Source organism: Dendroctonus ponderosae, unplaced genomic scaffold (assembly GCF_020466585.1).
Source record: "Dendroctonus ponderosae isolate FM_Combo_2020 unplaced genomic scaffold, Dpon_F_20191213v2 Dpon_F_20191213_25, whole genome shotgun sequence".
Lineage (NCBI taxonomy): Eukaryota > Metazoa > Arthropoda > Insecta > Coleoptera > Curculionidae > Dendroctonus > Dendroctonus ponderosae.
In genome coordinates, this window is record NW_026018458.1 from 75,657 (window position 1) to 94,833 (window position 19,177).

Sequence of the window (19,177 nt, forward strand, 5' to 3'; positions counted from 1 at the left end):
TGATTTTTTTGGAACGATACACGAATCGTTTTCAAATATTTTTGGGCTCTTTGTAAAATCTTGTGGCATTTATCGTTTTAAAGCAAAAAATACTTCTGTTCTCTTGCCAACTGAAAATTTTAGACACTCATTAACTTTTTACATTAACAAAGCGTAAATAAACTTTTTTGTTTCAGCGGATAGAGCACAGACGAGCTTTAATAAAACTTTCTGTGAATTTGTTGCCGCCAGCGCCAAATTTTGCTAAAGACTCGCTTCTTCATTTCGTAACATTTCGGATTCGGATGATTCAAAACGCAATTCGGACAAAAACGCCTCCGAAAGACTTTGACGATTTCGATCAGCTAAAAATTATGAAAAGCTTCAAATTAATTTATTACAAAAGAATATTATCAATTTTTACGACGTAGTGTCCCAGTTAGTGTCTGAAATTGTTCAATAGCGAGGAAACGGATAACATTTATTTGCGCAAAACCTATGATCGCTTAAAAATTTTGCAAAAAGCCCGAAAATTTTCAAAAAGGATGTGCATTAACTCAAAAAAATCAGTTCACTCCAGGTGCGGAATAAAAAGTTCTGGTGGTTTTTGTACCAAGACACTTAATAATTTCTCACTTGTCCCACGCGGATGAACTCGGTTGCTTCATAATACATGAGTTACATAGAAACAAATTTATCGCCAGTTTCATTAAAATCCATCATTCCGTTCTACCGATATTTCAAAAAACATATTTTTTTGAAAAATGTTCATTAATAGCAAAAGAATCGGACATTTTATCTTAATAAAAGTTAGGTCATTTGGTCCTCATTGGGGTCAAAGAGTGTCTCAGTGCCCCTTTGATTATGTGCCTACGGAACGCCTTCTATAAGAGTTATTTAACAATAAATCCAAAAACATCAGAGAACATATTAAAAACAGTCTTCTAACCACATATGAAATCAATTTTTAAATAATTTCCATTAAGAAAAAAAAACTCTAATGAAAATAAATCTATACTTGATACCAACAAATCGATTGTCATTTTAAATTTCGTTGTGACGAGGGCGTTAACTCTTTTTCGTCGTCCTAAATAACAAAATACTTTAGAAACGTGCCATATAAATAACCAATGTTTGTTGAACAAAATATATATGCACCTCAACTAGCATTTTTGCCATTATACAGTACAGTATATACGGTCACCTGCAGTTTGCCCCTTTAATTTTCAAAACCCTACAATTTGCTCGCTAGCAATGGTTCAAATAGCAAACGACAATGTCCATTCTACTACCAGATTTGAATTAATCCCATTGGGTTACGAAACGGTCGTTTTACTCAAAATGGGCAACACAATTCCATTGATACTGCTTGAAAAATAAAACATTCTTACCTTGCTTTGTGTAGCATAATCCAAAGCCAGCATGCAATCGTTGTAGCCATTTTCGGACTTAATAGCTGTCGCCATGGGGGCACAAATTTGGCTCAGCTGATGACCACCTACTGAGTCTCGATACCACGGATACATATTCATCTGGAAGCGGAAACAAACTTGTTTTAGAAGCGAAGTTAACTTGTAACTTTGTAGGCTCTAACTAAAGAAGATACATGATGGTGCACATTATTCGGGATATATCCTCGACTAGTCGAAACAAATTGGTTTTTCAAATCTAACTCTTGGTGATATATTGGGTTTTAAGTAGGAGTTAAGAACAGTGCTGACCACATCCGGCTCGAAGAACCAACATTGGGACTTAATGTTTCCTAATTGTTGCCACCATGATGGCATCTACTTAATTTTATTCGATGTGACCATAGAAAGACTGTTTACGTTGGCACAGTTTGAGCATTCCGACCAGCTTTACAACAACAAAGCTCCACAGTGTTCCTGTAACAACGACGCCCGAGCCGTCGTTAACTTCATTCTCATTTTGAACTTATGAATTAACATGCTAATAATTTTCCTTATGACTTTTTAAAATAATTTTTATCTGATAGTGCCATTAACCGCCATACCGATAAATGCATTATAAATTATAAAAAGGTTAGTTTCTAGAAGGCATAATACAGAGACTGTATACGATTTCTAAATTATTGTGGAAAAATTTTAGTCCAAAATTCAACTGTAGGAAATGACTTCCAGTAGATAATGTCCAAAAATTGATCTTCTAAATTAAGTAACTTAAGTTATTTTATGCAAAATATTAAAACGTTGAACCTTAATTAAAATCTGATTAAATGCAACCGTTTTCCAGATAAATGCGATTTGTTACATGAATTATAAATGCCTTAATAAAAGCTCATATTTTCTCCTAAAACAACAAGTCAAACAGAACCATATGGCCATTTAATTATTCAATTTTTTTGTGCGTTCGAAATGTTTAAAAATTTTACATATTACGTTTCATATTACTTTCTGATAATCCTTAACAATTTTGGTACCCTTTATTTGTAACAGCGTGTCCGACCTATCCGAGAAAAAAATTGTGGTGTGGTTTAGGTAATAGTTTCCTTTCATTTCATTTTATTTTCCTCAAATTCGATCATATGGTATCATAACAACAAATCGTCAATAACAAGAAATTCTCAGTTGGTTTCTTAGTAAAAGTAAAATTCCAATTTTTGCTTCTAACAATACAATCATTCAACTGAAAAAACCTTGCAAAGTCCTAATAGCAAATCCATATCATATTTAATTTATCATGGACAGAGAAAGGTTTTCCGTGAACTTTCTTGTTGTTGTGTTCTGGGGTGTTGAAAATTAATAAACTACTTTCATAATATGCCGTTTCATATAACCACGTATATCCGAGGGCCAAACTGTTTCCATATAATAAGCCAAACCACAAAATCTTATAGGTAAGAATAGAAATCATCGTGTACTTAATACGGACTTAATTGATACCTAAATCTTTCGATTTGGATTCGGTTTACCAATCCACGCCAGAACGGTTCATTATTTTTTTCCACGAAATGAGGAACGTTTTTTGTGGTCTGAGTGTCTTTCCATTTATATCTTGTCGTCCAAATACATCGGATGAACGGTTACGCAATATGATCAATTAGCCTGTGGTTTTGTTATATCTTTTCATTCTTTTCTCCGTTACAGCAATTCTCAGTGCGCTATTGTACAGGCACACGTATGGTTTGGTGGTTTTTAATCTGGTCCACTTTTAATTAAGAAACTTCTTAACTTAAACCTGACAATAAATTAACAGTTATTTCTCCAATTAAACCGACTAACAAGAACCACAACTTAAATGTTAGTAATCAATTGATATTAGCAGTGCGTATGCAATAAACATATATTTAGTAAGCGATGTGCACTCATTTAGCTGTCCTGTCCTGTCTAGCTTGAAATGTTCAAGTGCAAAAATTTTCAGGAGATGTAAGTAAAACTCAAACCAAAAGCCGAAATGTATCATTTTAATTGAGCTTTTCCATATATTTAACAATAATTGCGTATTTTTCTAAATGTTGCTCCATCCTCATAATTGTATTCCGTTAGACAAATTACGACAATGACGAGAAAAAAGTGAAAATATTGAATGCGCTGACCAGTTACTGCAAAAGATTTCATTGCACGAACAATAAATTAAATTAAAGGGTAAGGCGAAACAAACCATGTAATACAAAAAATTCTATACACTTTTAATGAAATACTTACAGTATAGGTACACAAAGAAGGTTTATAATTTTGCGCTACCATTACGGAGTAAATGTGAATTTATTTCCGTGAATACTTCTAAAGCACGCATGAAACTCGAATTCAACAAATATTGATTTTAAGAATGGTAAACATATGGCAGGTTGCATGATTACCATAAAACATAAGTTTTTTCTGATGCAGAAACAATAAATAATATTAAACAAATATTTCCATTTTATGTAACTCCTTATTAAGGGGCACGGCAGTTAGTCTAATCGGCAAACCAGAACTGAACGCACAAAATAAATTTATTGTAAATGGATTATAACGAATATAATAAATGTTAGATTTTTTAAAAATAATACAATGGGTCAAAAACAAGTCTGTTACATACAGAGAGAGAAACAATAATAAGCTGAAAATAATCGTTGAGTATTGCTTTTATTGCCTGAATATATTCCCGACATCATGGCTGCGGGGTGTTTTTGCAGATTACTTTATCTTAGGAATTTTACCTTCTTGGAATACATAGACTGATGATTGATGGCCGCTGATTTGGTTTTGTTTATTAATTACTATTTTCAATTATTGTTTATTAATTACATCATATCAACAAGATCGAACATATACGACGCAAAATACAATAAAAAATTAAAAGGACTGTATTTAAAAACCAAAAAATTTGTCAGTAAAATAAATTAATTAGTAAAGCTTATTACAGTTAATATAAAGTTGAGGTGGATACCCTTCACAAAAAAAATATCATTCACTATAGGATACCTACCCTTCACAAAATTTCCTTTCATATTTTTATGTCACTTACTTTTTTAATGGCAATTTTTTTTTTGTTTGCCAAATCGTTAACCATTTCTCGTCAATGTTGGCTTAATTGATGTATGAAATACAAAATAAAGTGTGCAGGTGGGGTAAGCCGCACAGCTTACTTCCAATTGCTTTCCTGATATCGGAGTTGCAATTTATTGTTTTAATTGATTTCCCCAACAAGTATTATTTATAAGATACTCAAATAATTGACATAAAAAAATTAATTATGTGTTTAGAACGGCCTTGATGTTTTCACTATCATATAACAACGACCTTTATAAGAATGAATGCAAACATGTCTAAGATTACGTTAATATTTTACAGATTTTTATAAAATACTGAAAAAGCGTAAATGTAAACATTGGCTGTGAGAAAATTAATGTCTATCTAGAGATATTATAGCTCACTGTCTGACTTTTTGCCTTTGTTAGTTCCGAGTGCTCTTTGGTTTGATTTATTGTGTTTTTCACCTAGTAATTTCTAAGGTGCTGATTTATTTGTACTACTAGATTTGTAATTTATCTGTCATTGTTTCCGGAGGCCAATTGTTGTTAATAATTTACAATCTTAGAATTTTATTCCTCCAGGTGACTTGCGTTTGTACAATGCGTTATGCAAGCGTTTTATTGTTATTTCCGTCGCGGTTTAGAACACCTAACTGATGCTTTATTAGAAACATTATAAAGCTTCTCCTCGCACTATTCTCATTACTACTTTTTTAGGTGGTCATGTCCATGCTCCAATAAGAATTTTCAAATTTAAACTTACGTGCTTTAAAAATAAGTGCTCCTGATTAGTTGTAAAAAAATTCCATGGATTCGATGCTTGATTCAGTTTTCCCAAAACTATTGTGAAACAAAGTCATTCTTATTATTTTTATGTGGGTGTTTGTATCTTATAATGAGTATGTTTGAAATATCTTCTTCAGTTATAAAATTACGAAGTTAGGTATCTTGTGGATTTTACACTGTTTTTTTTGCATGATGGTATGGAGTAGCTATATTTGAATATTTCACAATAACATTTCATTTTACGAGTGTGAATTGCGTTTGTCAAATTTAATTTCAAAGTTCCAGAGTCTGGGAACATATAGAGTATGTGTATGTTTATTCTGTCAGGTTCAATTTTCGCCCAGGCAAATGCCAAATTTTTGTTTCAAAGTCCATCGATTTTTTTGCCATAGACATAAAACTATCAATGGCTGCTAGAAAAATTCAAAGAAACATTAAGAATGGTGTTATTTTCTTTACAGCTGCTCTGAATTCCATACTGCTGCAGCCAATTTACTCTCTCAGGTTCGTCTTATCTATCTCTGTATAACAATTCGCAAGAGTTTATATTTTGAACGGCGCATAACGTATCCCGACACTCAAGTTTTCTTCTATTCGTAGAAGTTACAACTTCACATTTTGGTCACATATTGGTGCCTATTTCGGCTAAGTATATCCGTGCTTAACTGCATATTGTAGTCTGGAGAAGACGTGTTCTCCGTTGAGAAGTATTCTCACTCGCAATTCTATATAAATACCTTGTTTGAGAAGAACTTTTTGTATTTTTCAATCACCGGTCTTGCTAATTCTACTCTTCTCCTGTCTACCTGATATAACTCCCGTTCCTATACTTACATATACATAAGACTGTCCACAATTATTTACATAGGTACATTACGGTTCGTCGGAGTTTTACTTCATCGATCATCCCATTTGCAACATTTGAGGTTACGTTTGTTCACAATACCAGCTTGGGATTACCCTGAAATTTTCTCGTAGTTGACAAAGAACAAATTCACATCTTGAATAAACTCAAAGCGTGTCAAAATTATATTAATCCCCAAGTGCTCCTTTCGGACTATTTTTCGGTTCTTTTTAAGACTCACTCAGTCTTACTTAATTCCTCATCTGATCTGGTGTAAGTCCTATTGTTTTATTTATTAATCTTTGTGTCTGTATTCCGAACATTCTCTAGGTTTTCAGGTAAAAGTTCATCGTAGTCAATGTTGCGGGCTATTGTTTAGCAGATTATCATCGAACAGTTTTACTACTTCTTCAGGGATCTGATCGGGTTCAATAGTTCAAAAATTCATAACTAAATTTTCGTTTCATTACTCTGGACGTATTAACTTCAACTTCCAGTAGAATCCGCTCCGGTCTTTCAACCGTTATATTTTCTCACCCAATGCATTACTCATCACGTGATATGCCTTCGTGTTCTTCTTAAATTCCCTCATTTCTCTTATGGTTTTGTGTATGGGTATCATATGTTTCGTGCTACATTTTTATTCTTTCTCATTGTCTTATCCATGTATTATTTTTATTCCTTTTAGTTTCCTTATGTATTATTCTTCTATCTTCCTTATATTATGTATTTCTTATTCTTAGTTTTCTTATGTATGCTGTCTTCATGTATTATTTTTATTCCTTCATATACCCTCACTTTTGCAGATTAGATGCCATAATCTCTATAATAGTTTGATATCTATATTGTTCCGCTGCTTTTTCCCAGTTTTTCACATGCTGGCAAGTACCGGGTTGTTACATCTGGTTCTGATGGGTAGAAAGTTTATTTGCTTTCCTACCATTTTCCGAATTATATCGGCTGTGGACAAAAATCATGTATTGTATTGAATGAGAAGTTGGAACTTCGTGTTTATTACTATAATGTTCTCATCCTGACGAGCCAGCTTAATCTATCGCCCTTCTCATTTCTGTCGCTTACAACCAATCCGCCTGTAAACTATCTACTTTTGTTTGGCCCACGGTTGCCTCAAAAGTTAATGGAACAAAAATAAGCGAAAAAACCTCGAGCTCTAGAAAAAACTCTATGCTCGCATCCCAAACTAATTCTTTTAGAGTTGAAAATTGGTTTCAATTTGTAAGTTTTTGTATGTTCGTTGTATTTGTTTAGGTATTAAATCAAATTTTCATTGATATCCATCAGCGCTGATTGAAACCGGAAAACACTCCGAGAATAAGCAAAATTTCTCAATTTTAAACAAGTTCGGAATCCGCAAAAAACTATTTGAAAAATGAACCATAATAATCTAATTAACTCTAATTACATAATTAACATTTGATTTATTGAATGCATTATAACAAGATCATTTTTGTGTGGTGTGTTATGTTCGTGTTTTTATACCTGTCATACACGCTTTCCATTTTTTCTGAGGTGCTTAGGTCAAATCGACACCATTTACTTTAGTGACAGACATTCGAAAACGAAGGATTGAGCAAATTTAATACTACAACTGTGATTTATTTCTGATTTATTCTGCCTGGATCTACTGAGATTACTGACATTATTTTGAGATGGTTGTGGCAAACATTAGTATTTTCCAAAAAGTTATAATATATGAATAATTTATATGTCACTGTATATTTTGCTCAACTTGGAAGAAAATTTGCAGTCAATGAAAACTTATTGATGATGTTGGAGTGCCACGAAACCAAAAATGCAAATGTTAGTGTCCGCGTTTATTTACCACTAACCAGAATAATTAGTTTTCCAAAATCAGGTTTTAACGCTGGTTTTCGTTTCATTTTTTGTTTCAGTAAATCGCTTTTGGTACGTAAGCCGTAAACTATACTGATAGATTAAGGGCCATAAAACTGAGCGGTTTTTAATAAAGTGTATATCAAATGCTAAAGTGCTGGCTAAAAATCTGAAAACACCCTCTATAATATTAAGCATATTTAGCATGTTTCTTTTGACTATAAAATTAAATGTTGAGTATATAAAATTGCACTCTCGTTTCTATTTAAAATTATTTTCATTACTTATCGTCTTTTATTTCACATTTGCTTATCGCAGTTTGAATTAAGTAGTTCATTCAAGCTCATATTATTATTACTGCTCTCTATTCTTTTCAATTTTTCAATGCTTTCATTTCGTAAATCGTTCCTTATAGCAAGTCTCTAAATATTGAGACACTTTCATGTTAGGTTGAATTTGACTTTCCGTTCTCATCTCATACCATGTCAGATGATCTTCTCAATATAAACAACGTTTATTATATTTGTAACACCGATATTTTACTTTGAAAATTATTATTGAGGAATTCAAAATCCAACAACTTGTCTCTACATTAAATTTATTATGAGTTTCAGTACATTTGCTTAATTCAGTTTGTATTAGCCAACATGTAGTTCTACTTATTACAGATGAGCTTTTTGCAACTGAAAAGATGTCAGTTTTTATGTGCAAAAGCTAGCCAAACTTATTTATAGAAATCTGAGCTTAATAAAGAATACAATTATCGACCAGTGAATTAACAACGTATTTGATTGAGCAAACCAGTCAAGTTCTAGTCTAGTTTGGATCTAAAACTAAGAAGACGGTAATAATTTTAATTTAATAAGGATTAAAAGTACTCAATAATTGCTAAATTTAATTAAAAACATAGCAAACTTTCTGAGCTATGTATGAACGAAATACCGGCGTTAATTAATGACATGAAAAATAATTATCAGGTAGCTCTGTAGATTTCCAGCTGAAGGGAAATAACTGGCTTTAAAAAATGAACAAATAATCTTTCGCTTCGCGCAATAATTCCCAGATATGTCGGGATAACACTCGGACGATCTTGTAAGACTGATTTATGTTAAAGTAGTAATCTTCTTAACTTCCATTTGTTCTAACTAGTGCGATGATTAGGGGTTATTTGCTGCGGTTGCACGCTACCGTAGCCCCATTACGATCGACTGTAATTTTTGGTCTGGCTGGAATGCATCAATGGTTGAACTTCATTCATCGAGTTCGTTCATTTTTCAAATAGTTTTTTGCGGTTTCCAAGCTTGTTAAAAATTGAGAAATTTCGCTTATTCTCGGAGTCTTTTCCGGTTTCAATCAGCGGCTGATGGATATCAATCAAAATCTGATTTAATACCTAAACATATATATATTCAAAATTGGGCTTCCGAACACTTACAAATTGACACTAGTTTTCAACTCTAAAAGAATTAGTTTGGCGTGCGAGCATAGAGAAACTAGATGTTTTTTCGCTTATTTTTGTTCCATTAACCTTTTAGGCAACCGTGGCCCAAACAAAAGTAGATAGTTTACAGGCATATTTGTTGTAAGCGACAGAATAATAAACACGAACTTCCTACTTCTCATTCAAATAGAATATATTGTTTGCTGTCTACAGCCGATATAAACCTGAAAATGGTAGGTAACCAAATAAACTCTATACCCACCAGAACCAGATGTAACAACTATTACAGAGCGTATAGCATCCAATCTGCAATTGTAAGGGTATATAAAGGTAACTTAACTAAGAAGGAATAAAATGAATACATGGATAAGCATACAAGAAAGAAACAGCAACATACAAGCACCCAGACTACAATTCAGCGAGAGGTAGAAACAGCAAACGCAGCGTGAGTTTCCAGACAATGGGAAAGAATACAAATGTAGCACTAATCGTATGATACACATACAAAAAACCATAAGAAAAATAAAGGAAATTAAGAAAAACACGAAGACAAATCACATGATGTGTAATGCAGTGGGGGAGAAAATTTGCAAAATAATTTAAATTGAAGCAAATATGCCCAGAATATTGAAACAAACACATATTTATTTCTTAAAATTATGACGACCCAGAAAACTATTAAACTCTTCCAGATCCCTGCAGAAGTGTTCGATGATAATCGGCTAAACAATAGCCCGCAACAGTGACTACCTTGAACTTTTACCTGAAAACATAGGGAATGTTCGGAAGTCAGACATAAAGATTAATAAATAAAATAATAAGACCTACACGAGATCAGATGAAGAATTAAGTACGACTCAGTCATTCTTAAAAAGGACCGAAAAAAAGTACGAATGAGCACTTGGGGATTACTGTATTTTTCACACGCCTTAATTTTATTCAAGCTGACTTCCGGAAAATATTTGATTCAAACATGATAAATTGCAAAAACTATTTTTTTTTAAATATATGATAAAATATCAAAGTATTACCAAGCTGGTATTGTGAACAAATGCAACCTTAAATTTCGAAAATGGGTGATCGATGAAGTAAAACTACGACAAACCGTAATGTACCTATGTAAATAAATGGCGACCAGAAGGTGCATGATCATCACTTCCAACTCTATGTGAGCAAAATTTAATTTGAAGTAGTGCACAGTCTTATGTATATAGGAACGGGAGTTATATCAGGCGGAAGACAGGAGAAGAGTAGAATTTTCAACACCGGTGTTCGAAAAATACTTAACTTTCTTCTCAAACAGGGTATATAAATAGAATTGCGAGTGGAAATACTTTTCCCCGGAGAACACGTGTTCTCCAGACTACAATATGTGGTTGAAGCATGGATATACTAATCACAAATACGCCCCAATCTGTTACCAAAATGTGAAGTTGTAACTTCTACCAATAGAATAAAGCTTGAGTATCTCGATACGTTATGCGCCGTCCAAAATATAAACTCTTGCGAAATGTTATATAGAGATAGATAAGAAGAAAAAGAGGCGCTAGAAGACGTAGAGTATCACATGTGAAGAACCTGAGAGAGTAGATTGGGTGCAGCAGTACGGAATTCAGAGCAGCTGTAAAGAAAATATAACCATTCTTAATGTTTCTTTGAATTTTTCTAACGACGATTGATAGTTTTATGTGTATGGCAAAAAAATCGATGAACTTCGAAACAAAAATTTAGCATTTGCCTTGGCGAAAATTAAACCTGACGGAATAGAATTTCTGAAACTTCCCGATTTTTTAAGTTTCGTTAGTTCATTAATTTGAATTCCATGTAATAATTGTTTTAACAGACTGGAATGGTCGTCCATCGAGGCATCTTCTTGATTAACATTGGCATCTGCTAATTAGTCTTAATAAAGCTTTAGCAAGTAAGCTTCTTGGTACAAAAATAAGTTCAACATTCTAATAAGAATAAAAAAATTGCTTTTGCTAGGCGTATCACTTTGTTACAGGTTTCCTTTTGGCAACCTGGCGGTTGTTTTAAACCAGCGAATTCTGCGGTTTACCACAATTATGAAGCATATTATTTAAACATTTTATGGAGAATTATTAATGGTTTTATTAAATACAATTTAAACACAAAATAATACTAGTCAACGGATGCATAAATTAGGCATCAGAACCAATGTTTTCCTTAACAATTCCGGGAGCGTGCAGGTACGCACGCCACTGGGAACACCTTTGAGAAACAAGCCGAGAGAGTATATTGAACCCTGAAATTTCGTAAAAATTTCTCCATGCAATTTGAATAAATTTATTATTTTCATTTGTTAAATTAAAGTTTACCATCCTGTAAATGTGTCCAATTTGAACCACCTACCACAAACTGACTTTAGAAACGTAACTGCTTGTCGAAGCAAAAAAAATACAAGATATAATTTTTTATTTCGAACATAATAAGAAATTTGAACAGTAATTGTAATAATAAAAAATACAGTGGCGTATCTTTTTTCCTTTAACAAATTCGGTAGCATTTAGGTACCCACGTTACTGGCAAAAATTAAGAAAATTGTTTTATTGCGAAACATGCTTCTTTCCTAGCTCTTCATTGCTGGAAATTTTCGTTAAAATGTATTCATTCGTTTTGCGAAAACCCATCGTTTTGCATTTTTTAAATTAAAATTACACAATTTAGAACAATTACGAAACCCTGAAAATCCGTTAAGACGCATTTTGCGGTTATCGTTTATATGCCCCTTCCTCATGAAACACCTTGTATGTAGGTATATTTCAATTGGTTTAAAAGACTATTATATCTACTAAAAGGACTATTTTCGAACGAGAACAAACCGTAAAGTCATCTTTTGAAAGTCAGTTATTATATAAATTAGCCAAACTGTTCATAGAAATCATTGATAATATTTTAGATGCTTTACAATTTAAAACATATTATTTTTGCATAAAATATTGCAGAGTTCGGTTTGATCAAACAAGCTGAAAACCCGCCCTTTTAAATCACATTTCATATACCAATCAGATAAATTGATCGCCTATTAATAGCAATAATCAATACCGAAAATATATAGTGCTTGGGTTAAATAGACATTAGCTTTGAACTTGCACGGATTGTCAAGGTAGCCTACCCGTTAGATAACCTCTTACGTGCAGATATTTATTTATGTATGTATGTTTGGCAATATAAGTAAAATTATAAATTTAGATTTATGATATTGTTCTGTCCTGTTAGATATAATATATACGTTTTATCGTATTCATATTAACTGTAATTAAATGCACCGGAGTATTAGATAGGTATATTCTATTCAAATTCTTAATCTCCTTTAATTATAAAATTTTGCAAAGCAACTGAAGTTCGCATTTATGATTACCGTCACGTCCTATACGTAAGTAAATCATAAAAGCAATAAATTTCAGTCAAACTGATTTGTACATATGTAAGTATGTATTCCACACCAGATATGCTACTTAGGAGTTCTTACTCGCTAAGAACTATTCTTCTCGCTAAGAACTATCTGCTTCATTGAGCAAAATAAGATCGATCTGGTAAACAAAAAAATTGAAAAAATTATCCCAGCTATAGAAAAACTTGCAGGAATATAAATATTGAGCTATTCAGGCACGACCGGATATATACAGGGTTAGTCCAATTTTAAGATAAAAACATAAAAGTATATATTGCAGAGGGCTTCGTTTTTGAGACACGGAGTTTTAATTAAATTTAACGGCAAATTTAACATTCTAAATTATGGGACTTATAGCAATGCTATATCCAATCATTGAAAATTTACTTTAGAAATATAAAATGTTTAATTTAAATTTGCGACTTTGTTGTCATTAACTTGCAATTAAAAAGTTTTTTGAAAAAATATCGACAACGTCGGCGTTTTGGCGACTTCAAACAATAATACCTTTCTTACGTAAATTTGAACGGAAAATTATTTTATATTAAATTCTGGTTGATACAGTTAGGCGGAAAAAAGTGATTACTATTTAAAATTTAAACTTCGCCTTGCAAAAATTCATATATAATATAATAAGGGAATAAAAGTATACTAAAAATTTCAGGGCGAATTTTGCATAAATACACACAATTCGCTATCACAAATTAAATCAAAAGACAAAAATCACGTCATTCATAAGCTTGTAAATGAAACATGTGGCGTTTAGTGAACATACCTATTAGTATAATTCAATCCGTCTGCTACCTAACACCAAATTACGTGAAACGAATAGCATAAGTATGAAACACAGACACAATGATAACTGTTTCAGAGCAACAACAGTAGATACCTACATTACTGATTTAATATTCCTTCCCTTTCATTATCTATCGTGATAAAAGCAGAAAAACAAAACCAATATAACTGTGATAATTAATCTAAAAGTGAACTAAAACTAGATACATTGGAGCAGGTAGTATACCACACAGCAAATTATAAACCAAAGTGAGTTCGGTACTCAATATCTGAAAATGAGCAGACATGAGAATGGGAAACCTAACGAAAATATCACGTTTGCTCAAGTGTATTCAAGAATAAATTAATGTGGCAGATCTTTCAAGACACCAGAAAATTTGAAAATACAGACTTGATGAAATACACAATAAAATGCTGACTTTATCGGCTTATGATATTAATAGATATTTTCTCGTTTACTGAAGCCGTTCTTGATGGTTCATGAGAGTCGTATTACTTTTGCGAATGGCATTGCCAATTTGCTTAAATTTTAGATAAAACTTCTATTTTAGTTAATTTCCTTTCTATTATCAATAAGATCTTGTAAACTTAATAAAAGCAATTTTCTTGATTTCCAATTACACATGATACGAACTTAATTAAAAATGTTAATGAAAAGCTTTGCTGTTTTTTCTAAACTGCAAATTGATTTAATCAAATATAATTACTATACAACGAAACCAAAACTAATCTAATTCGTTCTCTTTGGATTAAATAACTATAAGACCTTACTACTATCAAACTCTAGCTAAACCTTTTCAAAACCTAATAAAAACCGTTTTATCAGTTATGAAATCAAGCACAATTTTCGATATTCCCCATCAAAATTTGAAGAATAAGCTGTGGCATGAATGTGAACTATAACCTAGACAGTGCTTCCAAATTAGGACAAGTACCGACTGGTTTCATGTAACGAGCGAAGTAACTTTACGTTACTAAAATGCCCGGAATGCCCAGGAACAAACACTGATATAGAAAAAATCAGGACAATTGATCACATATCCTAATAACCAATGTTAATCAACTTTTTCTTTACATAAGGCAAATATTTCTCATACTTTTTAACATTATTCCGAATGAATCTAAGAATATTCGGAAAAAAATCTTATTAAAAGTTAGTTAGTTTAGGAAAACTGCAAATCAACATGATTACATGGTTCTTAGACTTAGATTAGACTCGCGACTTATCCTGAAATGCTATCTTTTATAAATTAGCTAAAAAATGATAACAAAAAATCTTTAACTTTTACAGATACACGTTTACACGATATTACATTTCCAAACTACCAAAAATTGAATAACTTAATTATTAAATATTTGCACTGCAGCAGCATAGTTTAAAAATTATTGCAAGTTAATTGGTCGTTTTCAAGACAATATATTGAAGCAACAAGGCACAGAAATCGGAGCCAAATCTACTAAAATCAAAAAGTTTGCAGTTTGCTGTTAGCGACTTCAGTATTATTTTACTGATAGTGAGAAAAAATTGAACTGCCATATTGTATATAAATAGAGCTAAATTTCTACCAATTTTTAAATCTATCCGAGTCTGCATAGGTATTTAGTATACAGCGAAAATAAAACAAATATCTACAAATATGTCGAGCGCTCATATACGATTTTCGACTGAAAATATTGTCTTGATCCGAGTTTTAAAATCCGTTCATGTTTAACGATTATGATGGTGACGTTATATTGTAAGAAACTTGGAGAAAAACCAGCCTAAATGAATGAGAAGCTCTGTATTTTGAGCCATTTTCCTCATTAAGCACATACTTATGTAGGTACTTCCACAATAAAAACATTTCAAATCAGATCCATAATTGTTTGGGCCCTTGAACTTAAAGACGCCCATGAATTAAAATTTGTGTCAAACGAATGTTGGCGTTTCCATTTCTCACTTTTATACATACGCTCAGGTTTGGAGCAATTTGAGCCAAGAAGATCGGTAGAAGAAAAAGATAAGAGGCAACAAGAAGAGAAAAAAATTCAAATAACTTTGCTTATAAAGAATAGAGGTTTGGATCAATTTGAGTCAAGAATATGGGTAGAAGAAAAAGATAATAGGCAACAAAAAGATGAAAAATTTATAAAGAATAGAGGCAGACGTCCACTTCCTAACTTCCACTGAATAATTCATAAAACGCAATTTGGGATTTAGTTGAGTTTCTAAGAAGTAGGTACGTAGGTACTGTTTAGCAGACAAAGAAATTTCTCCAGTACTGTATTATAATAACGTATTAATGTAAAAATGCATGTTCTATTCTATTCCTCTACTTTTAAAAACATTTTTAATTAAAAAAAGTAATTTTCCTAACAACGATTTCGTCATTGTGATTTTAGTTTTCGTGTTTAGGAAACTTTACAAGACGACCTGACAAGCATGAGCAAATAGTATTCCTATTTTTCTTTTAGTCAAAATATTTTGCCTTTTAAACCAACAAGTTTACTAAGTGTTTTATACTTCCTTTATTGGTTAGGGTTCTTTATCTTTCCTTCAACGCTCATTGGCTCATATGACTTTTCGAAACTGTCGCCACAGTTCTATTTTCTTGCTATTCTCTATCCATATTCACAATTGCCTTAATTTTTTTTAAATGACGAAAAAACCTTTATTAATTTGAAAATGTATCAAACCCTCGAGTAAGAAAATAAATCCTATAGTAAATAGTTGTTATAGCTTTACGCTAAGATCCATACTTTAGTGACACTTTCTAATCAAAAAATCACATTAAAGCAATATTACCTATGTATCAACTCAAATTGATGCGTTCAATAAATAAATATAAATGAAGTGGTTAATTATTTGTGAATTATTGTTTTGGAGAGGAATTAAGTAACACTTTATTTATACATATTTACTGCTATAAGAATCAGGAAGAGCAAAAAATTGGTTTAGAAACAACTTCTAAAATGTTTTGAAAACGAAAAAAATCTTTTCGATACCTTGAACTTAAATGCCTTGCATTAAACTGGAGTTTTTGACTCTGCTGCTTGAAAGTTAAAAGGAAAGCCTAAACAAAGAACAAAACTCTGATGCAATCCATTTATAGGCTCTTAATGCATTGTGATGCATGTTTTTGTTTTATAGAAATGAATAAATCTTTGTTACTAGTCGACACTTGTAACCCAGCTGTTAATCAGACACGGGAAAATGCGTTGTAAATTTCTACCAGATAGTAACCTACTAGCAGTACTTAAACCCAGTCATTAAAGAAACAAAAAATAAACAGAAGTACATATCAGTTTTTACGGTTAATTGAAGTAGCTAATTACATTTAATTACTGTACGCCTCCATTGTTTTACATTCGTAGTTCGGTTTCACCAATAAGCGTTCGACTTTTTAATCGCTTAGTAGGCTTTGCCCTATCGGTCAGAGCGTGCTAATTGCAAAGTTTGTTGAAAAAAGCCCATATATTCATTGTTAAATACCCGGTTGTCAGGTTAATAGCAAACATTATCAATTTTCTAGGGTATCAGCAAAATTTAACAAGTTTTTTCCATCGACTTTAGAACGCTTTCAAAACGATTGGTTATAAATTGATAAAAAAAACAACTATTTAATTAGCATTGGGTTTTTACCTTGGTCTCTACTTTTGTCACTCACTTTGACAAAAACTAAAATCCAAAACGCACAAACAAATCAGTTAAGCACCCCGAAGTTGAGAGCCGTAAACGACCGGCTACGGCCGTCGATCTTACTCCTGCAGAATTTGATGAAACTCCTTTCTTATCACCTGCCTAGATTTGGTCGTTTCTTTTATCAGCTGTAAGGATATTCTCGAGGTTTTTCTTGAATTTTTGGCAACGTTATTCAAATTCCACAATGGTAAAATCGCAAAACTTGCAGGATTAATATCTAAATACAGGTGCTACGACCAATTTGTACTTTAGGGTACTGAAGGCCGAGGAACAAGTTTTGGAATGTCTGGGTTGGTAGCAAAAGTCAGCAGGCGTTCAACTGCAGCTTTTCCACAGGCAAAATCACTTAACTGCCGGACGCATTGACACTTTTAAGTCGCAAGAAACGATCCATTATTTGCCGATGCACAAAAACGGGGTATATTGACGCACAAAAAGCCCTTTCACACTCAGCACGCGGTAAAAAGAGAAACTTTTTTTGCTTATATCTGGGCCGATGTCTTGTGCGGTTTTTTCAACGCCCGGAAAACATCGCTTGCTACTCGTAGCAGGGACCGCGATTGCCGACTGTGGCAGCATTGTCGAAACGAGGCAAAAGCAACTTCGCGATTGCTTCGGGCGTCTTCGCAGCGTAACGCCGCCTACTGCCATCGAAACAATGCACCAAAGAAACGCGTGGCGCGAGCGAGACAAGGAAAGTGAATTGCCGGTTTTTTGCAAACTCGATAAACGACGATTTATGGATAGTCTGCTGGATCGAAATAAGATGGGTTGAAAATCACGAAAAAATGATGGAAAACTCCGCATGAATATCAACTTTGCCCACCTGATACCCTTTCGGCGGGTCAAACTGAAACTGATCTGATCCAAAAGAAAATTGGTCGATTTTAGGTGTGTGGCAAAAACTTACATATTTATTGAATCGCACTATAGAAATACATCTAAATATATAATTTCACGTTTTCTGCCTTACACTGGGCATCGTGTATTTGCTACCATATTCTGTATGTCGGGAGAAATATTTCTTGTGGAATTTTAGCGTAAACAACTGCTTTCAAGGCAGTGTTTAACACTGAATCAGTCTGAATATCGCTAATTCTGAATCCGATTTATTTCCTTTCATAAATTAATCTTTTTCCCAAGCCATGGAAATCACTTCATATGCGAATGTTCTTTTCTTTTCCAATTTGAAAGGTGATTATCTGTAAAACTAAGGCACGCATGCTTCAAATAGAAATTGCACTGAATATTAATAATACGGGTGTCCCGTAAGCACATGTTTAAAAGGGTAGGTACCTATTACTACTACGTAACTTTTACTAAGAAAAAATGTCTGGTTCCTCGATTTTTTTTAATGGAGCAACCGAGTTTATCTGCTGTGGGCAAGTGAGTACCTACCTAATTCTTGAGCGTCTTGGTGCAAAAACTGCCAGAACTTTTTATTGGCACTATGAAATCATCTAATTTTTTTTGAGTTAATAAACTAAGCCTCTTCTGACATTTTTTTCCTCCTTGAAAAGTTCTGTGTCATTAATAGATTTTGCGCAAAAAAAAATATTTCTCTTCTTTGGCCAACGGATAATTTTAGATGCCTATTAATTAATTTTTACATTAACAAAACTAATTAAGTTATTTGCTATACCTATCGCGAAAGTGCTCAGGTGGATTTAAATGAAACTTGCTGTGGATTTGTTCCTAGGTGGATACGACAAGATTTTACAAAAAGCCCTTTAATGTTCAAATAGCTTTAATGCATTTCAGCCACTAAACAAAAAGTACTGGAAGTTTTTGTACGAAGAGACTTAAGAATTCCGCACTTGCTCAAAACGGATGAACTCGGTTGCTTCGTCAAAACATGAGTCTGACATAGGAACAAATTCACAGCGAGTTTCAAAAACATGATT

General features: G+C 32.8%; 1 long non-coding RNA gene across 1 annotated transcript; it reads right to left on the reverse strand.

Moving 5' to 3' along the window:
* Positions 1 to 1,435: 1,435 nt before the first annotated feature.
* LOC125503704 lies at positions 1,436 to 18,084 on the reverse strand. Its single transcript, XR_007281024.1, has 2 exons — positions 17,214 to 18,084; positions 1,436 to 1,511 (listed from the first exon to the last, which is right to left on the reverse strand). It is a non-coding gene; the product is annotated as an uncharacterized LOC125503704 (long non-coding RNA).
* Positions 18,085 to 19,177: the final 1,093 nt, after the last annotated feature.